Consider the following 13793-nt stretch of genomic DNA (forward strand, 5'->3'; position numbering starts at 1 on the left):
GCCCCGTTCTGTTCCTTCCACGCTCCAAAGCAATCCAGCCTTGTTGCTACTGAACCCATAACTGCATGTCAGCTTTGTAAGCTAAAGCTGAGAAGTTGGAATAAAAAAATAATCAAAGCAGGAGATCCCAGAGCAAAATGAAGCTTCAAAATACCCTTTTCCATGTCTAAATCTTCAGAAAGATTCAAATAAAATCACGATGAATATTAATTTGCAATATCATGGACATTTCTTAGTGCAGTGTGACAAAAGATAGAATAAGAATTCTTCAATGATCAGTGGAAGAAATAATACAGGGAACCAATTCTAATTATTGAAAACATTCGTTTCAGTGTCTTCACCCAGGTAAGGATCAAAGATCGACATGAAGTTGATTAGTGATCACTTCTATATCCTGGGGAGCTCATTAGAAGTCCATATCAAAAGTTGCCCTTGGTTTATTAAGATTATTGGTTCATTTGACACTGCAAAAATACATCCAAGACTGCCTTTCTGTTTTCCCTCAACTTACAGCCTGCACAGTGCTGCATGCCAGGAAACCTCTCCAGCATCAGATGGAGCATCAATGCACCAGCATAAGGCAGTAGCAGGAGTGCAGCTATGCTGGACATCAGCCAGCATCTTTGTTGTAAGCCTTACAGACAGGCAAACATCTCAGCCAGAGCCAGGCAGGGTGCCCAACGCAGCTTCCAATACCTCCAGCCCTTGCTGGGGCTTTCCATATTTGCTCTGTTGCAAGCCAAACTACCTTTGAATTTTTATTTTTAAAGCGTAAGCTACACAAGATAATGTCCTATTTTTATGACTGCTGTTAATATCTCACATAAGAAAAACATCTGGATTTTAGTTTATTATAAAAAAACCTGTAGTTACATGGAAGAAAACTATGTCAAGCAAACTGCAAACTCTACCCCTTCAGAAACCAACTAAGATGGTGAGCATTACCTCCTCAAAAATCTAAGAAAGAACAGCTTTAGGAACATACTCAATACCAAATACTTCAGAACTTCCACTGACTGAAAAAGCAAAACAAAACCAGACTTATTTCTTACTAAAATGACTTCATCTGCACTGACTACTTGCATCTTATGCTAGTGGCAGAGGAAAAAAGTTGTGCTAAGTAAGAGTTTCTTAAATCTAATCTTAGGAAACAGTACTAAAACCTAATTTTCAAGATCTACTGTAGAAATAACTCTCAAAAACTGATACTTTTTTCCTCCCCCTTCTATCATGTATTCAAAACTACTTTTTTTCTTGAAGCTTAATGAAATCTGGATAATTTTGAGAAATGAAATGAAAGAAGAAATTACAGTCCACCTAACTACAGTACCTCCTGCTGCCAGAATATCTTCTGGAACAAGAGACTGAGTGCACATGGCCAGATATGCCTACAAGTAGGAATATCATTTGATGTTACTGACAGCTGACGCTACAAAATACTTGTGAACATATTTAGCGCAGCTGAAAATTCTCCCCAGCACAAAACAAGTCATTGTCTACAAAGAAAAATGTGGTATCCCAGTGTAGTATCTACCCATACAAAAAAACATTCTTGATCTTCATAAGTGCTCTGAGAATTTGGGTGTCACTGATGTGATTACATGCATTACCTGTTACCACCACATTTATTTGACTGCATGAGGAAGATTTTAGAAAAAACAACATGGAATGGAAGAACAGTTACACAAATCCACACCAAAGAAATCTTAAATGAATACATATAAAGACAACACATTGTCAGTTCTTGGTAATGAAGACAGCATCTGATACCAAATGGCTTTATATCCAACTACGTTGTTTAATTATTCAAAACATTTCAATTTACAAACGTGTGCAAGACTTAGAAGAGGCCTGCGCTTCCACCTGGGCACCCTGCCATAGCAATACGTGTAAGCTGACATCCATCTCTGTACATAATGTCTCCTTTTAACACATTCAAGATGGACCAGATCAGAGGTGAGGAAAGAACCGGCACAGGGCTAAGTTCTCACATCACACTGCAGTTTCACGAACTAAGTGCTCACTGTTAATTTGCTGGCCTTTTGGGGCTTCCTTTTTCTCAACCTCAACACCAACCCCAACATCTCCCTCAAGAACAACCAACCAAAAAAGACAGAAAGCCACTTCTGCCTGGTCATTTCGAGTTGTTTGATTTTAGACATGCACATGTATTCTGGTAGACCAAACGCAAGGCTTGAAACTTTTTTCTACATGATTACCCCATTCTTGAATGTTACTGAAACACAAAAGGAGGAAGGGTGGGGGGGGGGGAAGAACTCACCTATACATCCTCATTAGTAATTTAAAATTAATAAAATGCTTAACTGACACCTTCCCACACTCCTTCTGCAAATTACATCTTGCAAAACATACACCTCACAAATACCCAAAATATGCATAACAACTTGATGGAACAAGTTTTCCACACAGAACTGAGACAACTGGATTTAATGCCTTGATTTTCTGCTCCTCCTCTTGAGTAGAAAAACAAAATTATCTGAACAGGAAAATCCCTTTGCATTCTTAAAGGATTCTGGAGTCACGAGAAGCAACCAGCAGCCATCCAAGACAACCTTCTCATCAACTCACTATTTCTCACTGAAAGTCCATAAGTATTTTGAAGAAGGTGCTTTAGTTCAAGAACAGTCGCAAGATGAAGGCTGGGCAACTGCAAGATTTTGGTACTTGCTGAGTTTTTTCCAGGTTCACTATCCTGGAATCAGTTGTTATCCCAAGACAATTGTTTTGCTGCTCAACTTAGCTAAAAATGGAAATAGAGAGAACGAGCTCCCTTCTTTGATTTTTAGGATACCACCAGGTAAAAAACCTGTGAATCTAGCAGTTAGAAAATTTAACATCTTCAAGGTCAAGATTTTCCCAAGTACATTCCAGAGAGTTATTTACAGATTGTCAGTTTAACACATGCAATGAATAATTTGTATGGCTGAGTAAACACAGCTGTAAAAACTACTAGTGGTAGTTTAAAGTGTTAGACTTTCTTTAAGCACTTTAGAAAATTTAAGTTTTTAGATCATTGCTTAATGTTTCTGCTTTTATTGTGCATTTACTAGACTCTGGATTCTTTTCTCCTTTGGGCCAGATAAAATAATCTGTCACTATTGAGATGAAGAGAAAGGTGAAAAATTTCAGGCAGTATATAGGCTTACTTCTTGTAAGACCTTGCAGGAAGAAAAATATCTATCATATCTTCAATTTCAATAGAACTGAAATAGAAGAGAAACAGGAAATAATCCATTGATGAGTAAGTTATAGCAGTGATGTAATAAATGTCATGTAATTTTCTTCAAAAAATATTGAAGAAACTCTATGCTCATCCCTGGTTGTCTTCCAACATTTTACCAGCCTTTTGGAATAGAACTAAATAGTTATCTGCACACTCCACTGAAGTATAAGCTTGTCTTCTTCCTGGGAAGAAGGGAACCATGCATCCACAGGAAACCATCCTTCAAGATTGTTACAGCCAGAAGAAGCAGAAATGACTCTGCTAACAACAGCATTTACTGTAATTCATTTTCAAACAGAGGCCAGACATCACAGTACTAACCTAACAAAGCTTAAACCAACAACTGAAAGAAAACAAATAACAAAAACAACAGTGGCTAAGATTTATAGGGAACAGCAAACAAAAGTGGCTTTCCAAACCTGAATAATTTCTGTCTGTCTAAATTGAGTTTGTTACCCTCCGTCAGTCCATGTCTTTGATAAGTGAAGATTTTGGGAAACATTTCTTGTTACAAAAATGGGTATGCAAAGCAGAAGATAAATCAAGAGACAGTCACCATTATCTCCCTATGCATACACCAAGCAGGATGATCAGGAAGACAGGACTGTTACATAGTTTCACATCTCCATATCCACCCATTAGATAAACTCAGCCAGATCTCCTCACCTATTTAGGGAAGTCACTCCCAACAGAATACAAAGAATTGGGTAAAAGCCAACATTTGTAAACATTCTAAAATTTCCAGGTTAAATAGTCATACTCTACGTGAAATTAATTTTCCTGCAAACCTCAAGAACAAATTTTATTTGTTAGAAATTTCAAGAGACGTGCTATATGTAGAAATATACAGTTGCCACATATCAAAGGGCATTCATTCTAATTTCATTTGTTACTAAAGGAAAACATTGAACCTAACCTTTACAGAGCAATACTAGCTCAGTCATTTGATTAAAACTTGCTTTGAACATAGAATTTGTCCCAAGGAAATAAGCTACACCTGTTACTAAGTGCTCTTTTGTACTATATCACATCCTCCAGTATTTGTTATGAAGACGGCCTACAATGAATGAAGTCTCCCTGAGTCTCCTCAATTGCTATACAAACAGTGCTACTTCTATCACGAGACAGTGTTAGCACGCTTCAGTATAGAGTTCCCCTGTTCTGAAGGAGCAATTCAAAACTAGGCAGACTTGTCAGGAAACTTGTAGCCCCAGCTAAAGACTGTTAAAAATTAGAGATTTCTAGAATTTTATTTTAGCCTGCTGAGCTTGAATGACATTATTTGCCCCCATGGATCACAACAGACCTGCAGTACTGCATTAAGAAACACTCAGTCTTACAGCAGCCTTGCTTTCTGGACATAATAATCAGATACCTAAAACCTCTCTGAGCCTCAAAACAAGCACGTTCTCTGTTTTTTCCCTTCCTAAGTAGGTTTAGGTCAGCATCAGCACATTGCCAACTGTGTGTGGAACAGTACATCCAAGAACACAAACATATGGAATAGAGGTTTTAAAAAAAAAAATAATAATAATAAAAAGAGCTATTTTGCAAGATTTTGCATATTAGGCAGTTACACAGATAGGGAAATTCTACTGCGCTGAAGATTATTAAAAGAACTGATAAAATTTTTAGTAAGACCTGTGCAGCCAGTTGTAATTCAAACAAGGTATGTTTCAGGATGAGAAAAATATTTTTACCACTAATTTTGACTGTTCCAGCAAGATTCTGCAATACACAATTGAAGGAAGGAATGAGCACCCACTGCTAGGACATTCACTTGGGTCCATCACAGAACTGATAGAACAGATCAGTTACAGACTTACAATTACCACATTGCATTTTGATTTAATAGTGAGAAAAATAATTCTTTTGTATAGTAGGAAAAATAATATGGGTTTGCTTTTTTTTTATTATTATTATTTGGGAACAGTAATGACCTGATAGTTTTGTTCTTTTCCAAATATGAGAACTTAATGGTCACAGAATCTCTAAGAACTTTCAGTGAGACAAAATTTCTTTCAGAAGGCGACACCTAACAGTCAGATACTGCACTCAGGCCAGAAGTACACACTAGAGAAGACTGCTTCCAATCCCTCAAGCTAGAAGCATTGTCTTCAGATGCTGACCTTAAAGCACAGGGGTCACAAGCATTCTTCATGCACGTTAGGATTAGGAACAGATACGATGCAGCTGGTAACAAGAAATCTTTAGGAAGATCTGTGAAGTCAGAATAGAGGTAAGCTCAAAGACAAAAAATTAAAAGCAGTATAAACTTTGAGCTTTATTATATCAGTCCATTGGAATACTGAATGTAAGTATCTAAAAGCTGTTCCATGAGAACAGGAGCCATTATAATGACCTACCCATCACTCATGTTTTTGTATCTAAACTGTAATGTGCTCCAGTAACACACCAGAACAAGTACTTACCTAATAGAATAGAAAGGAGCTAAGTTTGATTTTAGCCGAAATATTTTATTTAGGGATATGCAGCAAATTGAGGACTAGCATATAACAAACAGTCATCAGACCTGGCACTGCATCATTGCCTACTATCATTACTTTCCAAATAACGACTAGACATACTGCCAGGGGAATCTCTTAATTCAAAAAGACATAGCATCTCTGAATTCATCTCTTCTGCCCTAAGGCCTATGGAATCGAACAGGAGATAGATGACAGCAATTAACAACACCCCAAAACTGGAATTTTATAAATGCATTTATACCCACACTTTCAGCACTAGCTGTTTATCTTTTACTCCTTACATTCCTACTGTATGTATGAATTTGCACCATATCTAGCAAGCAAGCAGCTCTTTTCAAATGCAGTGCATCAGTTTACATGTTATTACAGTGCTCCTACTTTGAGGATAGAAATCATCACTAAGTCAAACAAGAAGCATAACTTTCTAAGAAATTCCATGTGTTGTAAGAGCACCAAGCTCACTCTGAGGCCTCAAGATTCTTGGTCACTTAGGACAGAAGATTGTACTCCGTGTTTTTAAGCACTAGTTTCATGCTATGAATGTGTTGAATGTTTTCTGTTTCATTCTTCTCAATGCTTTTAAAGCGCTTCACTGGGCCCCATTCTACTGATCATATAATGCTGCATGTTCGTTCCCTTGAGAAGATGACTGGGACAGGTGAAAGACACTATGAGAAGGGCCCCTTGTGTGTCCTAACTATATGGAAAATGTTTTCAAGAAGTGACAACTTCCTTTTGCCTAAGAAAACAAGAAGCAAGCAAAAGCAAAACATGAGCTGTGCAGAAGTTGCCTATATAGGCTGCGAAAGCTCTTTTCTTACAAACAAATACTTTTTGATTGCAGAAAAGCAGGAAGAATTTAGAAATGATTTACCATTACTGAAATGGAAAAAAACACAGTTTCAACTGAAGTCCCAAATAGCAGAAAGCTTAAAACTGAAGCCAGAACTATACAAACTAAAATTGGGCTGGTACTTAGACTAATGCATCTCATTGTACATCACGCGTGAAAGTAAATCATCTTCATGTTATTTTCTTGTGAGAGGTAAGTTAATAGAAGGGTAAACAGATGAATCACTAGCTGGAAGATCCAGGGTTTGTTGTGTAAAGCACCATTTTCAAAGCAAAAACAGTGGCATCAGGTGTCCAGTTACCCTCGTGTACCACAGCAATACAGCAGGTAACTGCCAGTACACTGCTGGAACTGGTCCTCTATGACCAACCCAGCGCATGTACCTGTAAACAGAGTTACTGGGTTAAGGCAATTCTTCCCAATTGTAGTGAAATAAAAAACTGCAACAAATCCCACTGTGTTAGGAAGGGAAGAGGGATAGTGAGAAAGAGTTCTATATTAAAGCAAAACATGTGACTGACTATTTAAAAAGGACAAATTAGTCAACTGAATTGACTGAGTAGTAGACCCACAATTGCCCACTGTTTTCACTGGAGCACCACACTATTTCACAAAGAACATACGTACCTAACTTTTCAACCTGTATTTTCTTCAATTTCCATTAAAGAAAGTAATCAATTTTTCAGCTTTCATTAGCACACAGGAGCACAGACTTCAGAGATGAGCCTGCATGCACTCATATGTGCAGACTACTCCCATCCCATGAGGCCTTCCATTCCAGCTCTTGGCAGGCATCACTCATGCTTGTGGTGACCATCAAAGCCATTTCAGGCCTTACAAAGGTATTATATACACACACAGAAACTTGCAGCAACCATGTCAAAAAATGAGCTAAAAAAAAAAGAAGTTTGATATTCCCATCTAGGCTTACTGGTAGAAAACAGCCGCTTCCTTAGGTAGCAAATGCAATTTTTGTTTTCTGAAGTTTAACTGCTGCACTCAGACATCCATCTATCCATAAGAAGCAAAAAAGTAACTTTCATAGATAACTTATATTCAATTATCACACTACCAAAGTGTAGCTACTAGTACATGGTTTCTACAAAGAGCTTGTTATATCTATTCCTAGACTGTCTTCAGCCACTACTGCCCACAGATTGTTTTCCAAATGCTCCCAGCGTGGATTGATTTCTGATAGAAAAAAAGATCAGCTTGATTTTATTGCTCAGCTATCACTGCTGCATACACTGCTGAGCTTAAGGCTAGATAGCATTTGGGCTGAACTTATCATCTCTGCACTCATTTTGTTCATGTATCTCACATTTTATAGTTACTTAAGTTCTGTTTTTCTCCTAGTGTCTGAAAGCACTTTGAAGCAATGGTTGGAATACAAAGCCCCACATATTTCCACAAAAAGCAACACCCTCCTGTCCATGCCGTGTACTTCATAGCAAGGTTATTGATACCATCTGCCTGCTCAGTGAGAGGCAGAGGAACGTGCTTGCTCCAGCATGCAAATAAGGAGCTGCACTGGGCAGACAGTACATCCTACCACCACCTGGATAACCTGGAACCATCTTTAATACACAAATATTTAACAAAAACAGTTCAATACATAAAATACAATCATTCAGAATAGAGGTGCAAACTTCCTCAGGGCACTTCTAGTTACCTGGAAAAATGTTGTTATCTACTGCACGCAACTGTCCAGGTTATTTGTGAGAAGGAAGGGGGGAAACAATTTTTTCAGGGTACACATTTCTAAAGCGGCACAGACTGAAGTAACAGTGATCTAAGCACAAAACTACTGAAACATGATTTTACATTTCTGTATCAAAGAATTCTCTGCACACCCCAGGAAGGGGAAGCTAATAAGCAGAAGGATAAATTATACAAAGCAACCTTTCCCATCCACCCCCTGGGAAGCTTGGCATATGTCACAAAAACACAATTTCTAGACAGTTACGGTTCACATAGACAGGCTCATTCAGAATGCAATCCCTTTAGGTATGCTACATAGTGTGACAGACAAAATGATCTGTGGAATAGAAAATACAGCCAAGCAGAACACAAGTCAAAGGAGGAGGAGTGTGGAGTTTTGTTTACAAAAGTTTTCTATTATCCTTCCCTGCAGCAAGCTGCAAGTGTTTTGTGAAACTAAGGCCTCTAGAACACCACTTCACTCTGCTAAAAAGGCTCTGCTATTTCCACTTGCTTTACCTGAGGACCATTATCAATACCTATCTCATGAGATTAACTTGGATGTCTGTGGAGAAGTCAACTTACGTTACAGGTAAGAATATCAAGTAGCCATACAGAAGGAAATGAAGTATTTTGCTTTGATAAACCACGGATGCTATTAAGATCAGCATCAGGCAATTAAAAAACAGAACTGGAAGAGAAAATTGCTTAAAATATCTTGGCTTTATGATCTACCAAGATAATTTTACCAGTTTTGTTTTTTTCCTCCATTACTGTTCAGTTATTTGCAGTTCAGAATTCCTCACGAGGAAAAAATTGATACTACAAAATGATACTACTGAAATGGATCTGCTTCCATTGCTTGAAAAATCTCATGCTTGTTACATTAATCATTTTACAGGTGAAGTAATTGCATTTTTTCCCTGCAGCTCACAACTTTTCAAGCCATTTTACCTGCAGAGTTGTCCTTATTCTTCCCAGAGGGCAAGAAATAATAACTTCACTCAATTAGATGTGGGTTCCATTTTCCTTTGTTTTAAATAGTTGAGTAATGTCAAGTTCAACTCAGTAACTGCAGTGATTTTTTGATATAACCAGGCATCAGGAGTCCTTAAGGAAATTCAATGATGTTGTGATAATCTGTTTTACAACCAAGAAAAGTTCTGAAACTTTTTTGCACATGTACCAAGCAGTAATAAGGAGCATTACTGTGTTCTTCTGTACAATATACCTACAAAAGGCACCATTTCAGCATAGATGGCAAACTACTGGACAGGTTTCTTTCTGATTTTGAGGGTAAGGTCTTGCAAAGAATGAAAACATGGATTTTGAGGAGTCCTTTGATTTACAGGGTGCATCCTTAAACACTACATTAGAAGTAACAGTTAAGATACAAGTATGACTTTTCAACAGTTATGGCTCCAGTGCTTTTCCATTACGAATATATCTACAGAAAAATACAGTTTATAATCACTTTGACATTTAAGAAGAGCAATAATCAAAAGCCAAATATTTAAAAAGCGGTCAAATCGAGCTTGGTCTTTCATTTGTATCAATTATTTGTATTCCCCTTAACTTAGTTATCCATCTTCCATGGGTTCTTTTCAACATGGATTGGGAAGTACACGTGGATTAGAGACAGAATGAGCAGCCAGAAATACTTCATCAAGAATGAGCAATATTCTACATACAGAACTTATGCCTTTAACTCTCAAGCTTTGGATACCATAACATCTACACAGTTATCTTACACATAAAAAGATCTCACAGTATTTATCATCCAAGGAGAGAAAACAATAAAGTGTACTGAAACATAAATGGTGTCAGCCTTTCATCCCAGGAATTCAATTTTCAATTCAACAACAATAATAAATCAAAATTCACCATCTGGAACCTCCCTATGCAATTTAAGCCAAAAAGACATACTACTTTATGGATAAATTTTTCCAATTGAAATTACACTTCTGTTTTATTTCAAAACAGCCATCTGAACATTAAACTCTACACACAATTTGTTAGAAGTCCAAGAGATCTGTCTCTAGAAATCTTAAAAAAACAAAACAAAAACAGTGCTTTTAGAGCACTAACTAAATTTCCTATTAAGATGCAAGAAAAGTATTAAAACCTAAAATTCTTTAAATCTAAAGAGCTACCTTGTAGTCAGTACTAGCAGTATTTGAGATAATGTCAAACACAAAGACCATCAGAAACATTTGAAGACAAAAAAATCTGTTCCCAGTGGATTTTCACAGAATCACAGAATTGTGGGGGTTGGAAGGGACCTCCAGAGATCATCGAGTCCAACCCCCTGCCAAAGCAGGTTCCCTACAGCAGGTCGCACAGATTGGCATCCAGGCAGGTCTGGAACATCTCCAGAGAAGGAGACTCCACCACCTCCCTGGGCAGCCTGTTCCAGTGCTCCGTCACCTCACTGTACAGAAGTTCTTGCGCACATTTGTGCGGAACCTCCTATGGTGCAGTTTCTGGCTGTTTCCCCTTGTCCTGCCTCCATTCACCACTGAAAAGAGTCTGCCTCATCATTCTGCCCCCCACACCTTAGATATTTATTTACCTGGATCAGGTCTCCTCTCAGCCTACTTTTCTCAAGGCTAAACAGACCCAGTTCACTCAGCTTTTCCTCATAGGAGAGATGCTCCAGGCCCTTCACCATCTTTGTGGCCCTCCGCTGGACTCTAAGAGTCTTTTTTGTACTGGGGAGCCCTGAACTGGACACAATACTCTAGATGAGGCCTTACCAGGGCAAAGTAGAGGGGGAGGACCACCTCCCTCAACTTGCTGGCCATGCTCTTTTTAATGCATCCCAGGATGCCATTGGCCCTCTTGGCCACAAGGGCACACTGCTGGCTCATGGCCAACCTGTCGTCCACCAAGACACCCAGGTTCCTCTCCGCAGAGCTCCTCTCCAGCAGCTCATCCCCCAACCTGTACCAGTGCATGCAATTATTCCTCCCCAGATGCAAGACTTTACACTTGCTTTTGTTAAACCTCATCCGTTTTTTTTCTGCCCAGCTCTCCAGCCTGTCCAGGTCTCACTGAATGGCAGCATGGCCTTCAGGCGTGTCAGCCAATCCTCCCAACTTCGTATCATCAGCAAACTTGCTGAGGATGGCCACAATCCCCTCATCAAGGTCATTGATGAAGATGTTGAACAAGACCAGACCCAGCACAGACCCCTGAGGAACACCGCTGCTTACAGGCCTCCAACCAGACTCTGCACCGCCAACGACGACCCTCTGCGCTCTGCCAGTCAGCCAGTTTTCAACCCACCTCACTGTCCACTCTTCTATCCCACACTTCCTTAGCTTTGTTATAACTTTGTTATATATTTGTTATTTTATGTGGCTTTCACAAGAGGGAGACATTTTGCCAATCAGTATAAAGGCTAACTTCCCAGATCAGTATGAAATACTCAAGTCCTGACATTGTACACCATTCTTTAATAACTAGTCTAACTGTGTTAATTTTTCCCAGAAGTAAACCTGATTTCAGTGTACCTATGCATATACCAAATGCAACCTTTAGTAGTCATTGGTGTAACCAATTAATTTATAGAATCAGAAAAGATAAAAACATAAACCAGTATATGTTCCATTGTTATAACTCATTAGACACAAGGCAATATATTGATTCATCTAGAAACACAATAATTTGTAGCTATCAAATCTTTGCATACAGAAAGAAAGAAGTGTCCTACTATAAGGGCATATCCCGTAGTCAAGATACTTGGCTTCTTTTTTAGGTGCCTGGAGGCATGAGTTTTAATTATAACGGCTGTACTTACAGCTAATGGTTTTCTTGTTATTAGTCAGATTCCATCTGTCCTAAAACCAGCAGTGGTCATTGAATGAGCCATCCCCAAAACAAAATGCCCTTCTTTAGACAGTCTCGAGGTTAGACGGTCTTGAAGTGATTTTGGCAAGGAATAGAGCAACATGGCCTAGTTCTTATTTGCCAAAAAAGACCACACAACTTTTACTTAATTATTTATTTAAAATCACATCTTCCTCTCCCCAAAATGCAATCTTTAGCAACATTACAAAACTCTCAGGAAGAATTTTAATGACTTATCCATTATTTTACAAGCATTACTTCAATTGCACTAATACCTTATGTAAGCATTACTCGAACACTTCCCTCAGAGATCCCTCTATCAGCTGTACCTTTGATTCTCCTCTCAGTTTGCTGTCATCTATTTTCCACTCTCTTGCCATTGATGCACTGTTTTTAGATCTAAGCACTCCCCATCAACAGATACTGATCTTAACACAAGTCAAGTCCTCAGACTTTTGGATTCCCTTAGACTTCACAATGCTAAAACAAACAAACAAAAAAACACACACCATATTTTGTGCTAAAGTTCACAGTAGAGCATTTTCAGTCTTAATTTTATTAGCATGTTACCCTATGTGAAAGAAGATCATATATCCATTTGTTGGTAGGAACAGCATTACATTTTTTCAGTTAATTCTTCCCCACTACATTATTCTAACCCCCCTTTTCCACTCTTCCCCCCTCTCTCCCACCAAAAAAAACATTTAAAAAGGCCCTTTAAAGAAGAGGGACATTAGGACTTAAGTGGTGTTACTATCTCAAGTTGAGTCACATGGATATTTGTTCCTATATTTCATTACAGCTATACGAATTCAGATCAGATAATCTAACCCATGGTCCCACTAGCACTGCTACCTGCGAGCTTTATTCACTTGACACGATAAGCAGATGGCAAGATTCACAGGTTAACGCACAGTCACCTGCTAGCTTGTGCAATAACTTTGTTTTCTATCCATTCCTTACAATGAAAGAGCTTTTAGAACAAGTGAAACTACTCCCACAACTACACTCACAGTATTTTTTACAACTAATTAAGCCTCAGTATTTTCGCTTCTTAAAAGCAGCATTCATTCTGGAGCACTACAGCTGTAGTACATTAGAACCATAGTACTGTACAACTGGAGATATCGCCACACGCATCATTTGTCCTCACTATCTTTTTTCCTTGTCCTTTTGCCCTTACTTGATCTACTGAAAAGATGTAAAGAATCACACTGCTCCCCTCCTGCCAGAAAGTCCAGGTGACCTCTAGACCATTCTTTAGCTTCTCAAAATTTATGGTTATAAAGAAGATGCACAGCATTTCCACATGCTCAGCCTTAGTTCTTTTGATTGAAGAACACTGAAGGCTTCTGCCCTTTGATTCCTGCCCAAAATATTCTAACAGCCCCTCTGCTACCATCTTTGAGCATTTTCCTAACGCGCACCATTTACACAAAAGGGAACCTACTGCTTACTCTGAAAAGTTTTATTTTAGCTAACAGAACTTTTGTATAAAAAAGATCTCTGAATATTTGTAAGGAATATATTAACTAATAAATTTGTAAACCAATGCGACTTTATGTGCCAACAGGCACAGAAATGGGGAAAGAGCATCCTTTCAGATGTTCACCCACCAAAAACTTATAGTATGCTGACATTAAACAAAACTAAA

General features: G+C 38.4%; 1 protein-coding gene across 10 annotated transcripts in view; it reads right to left on the reverse strand.

Moving 5' to 3' along the window:
* Positions 1–13793, reverse strand: part of IQSEC1 (IQ motif and Sec7 domain ArfGEF 1) — a 318376-nt gene that overhangs the window by 246292 nt on the left and 58291 nt on the right. The gene's annotated exons all lie outside the window — the stretch shown is intronic.

Source organism: Tympanuchus pallidicinctus, unplaced genomic scaffold (genome assembly GCF_026119805.1).
Source record: "Tympanuchus pallidicinctus isolate F22 unplaced genomic scaffold, pur_lepc_1.0 scaffold17, whole genome shotgun sequence".
In the NCBI taxonomy this organism is placed as follows: Eukaryota; Metazoa; Chordata; class Aves; order Galliformes; family Phasianidae; genus Tympanuchus; species Tympanuchus pallidicinctus.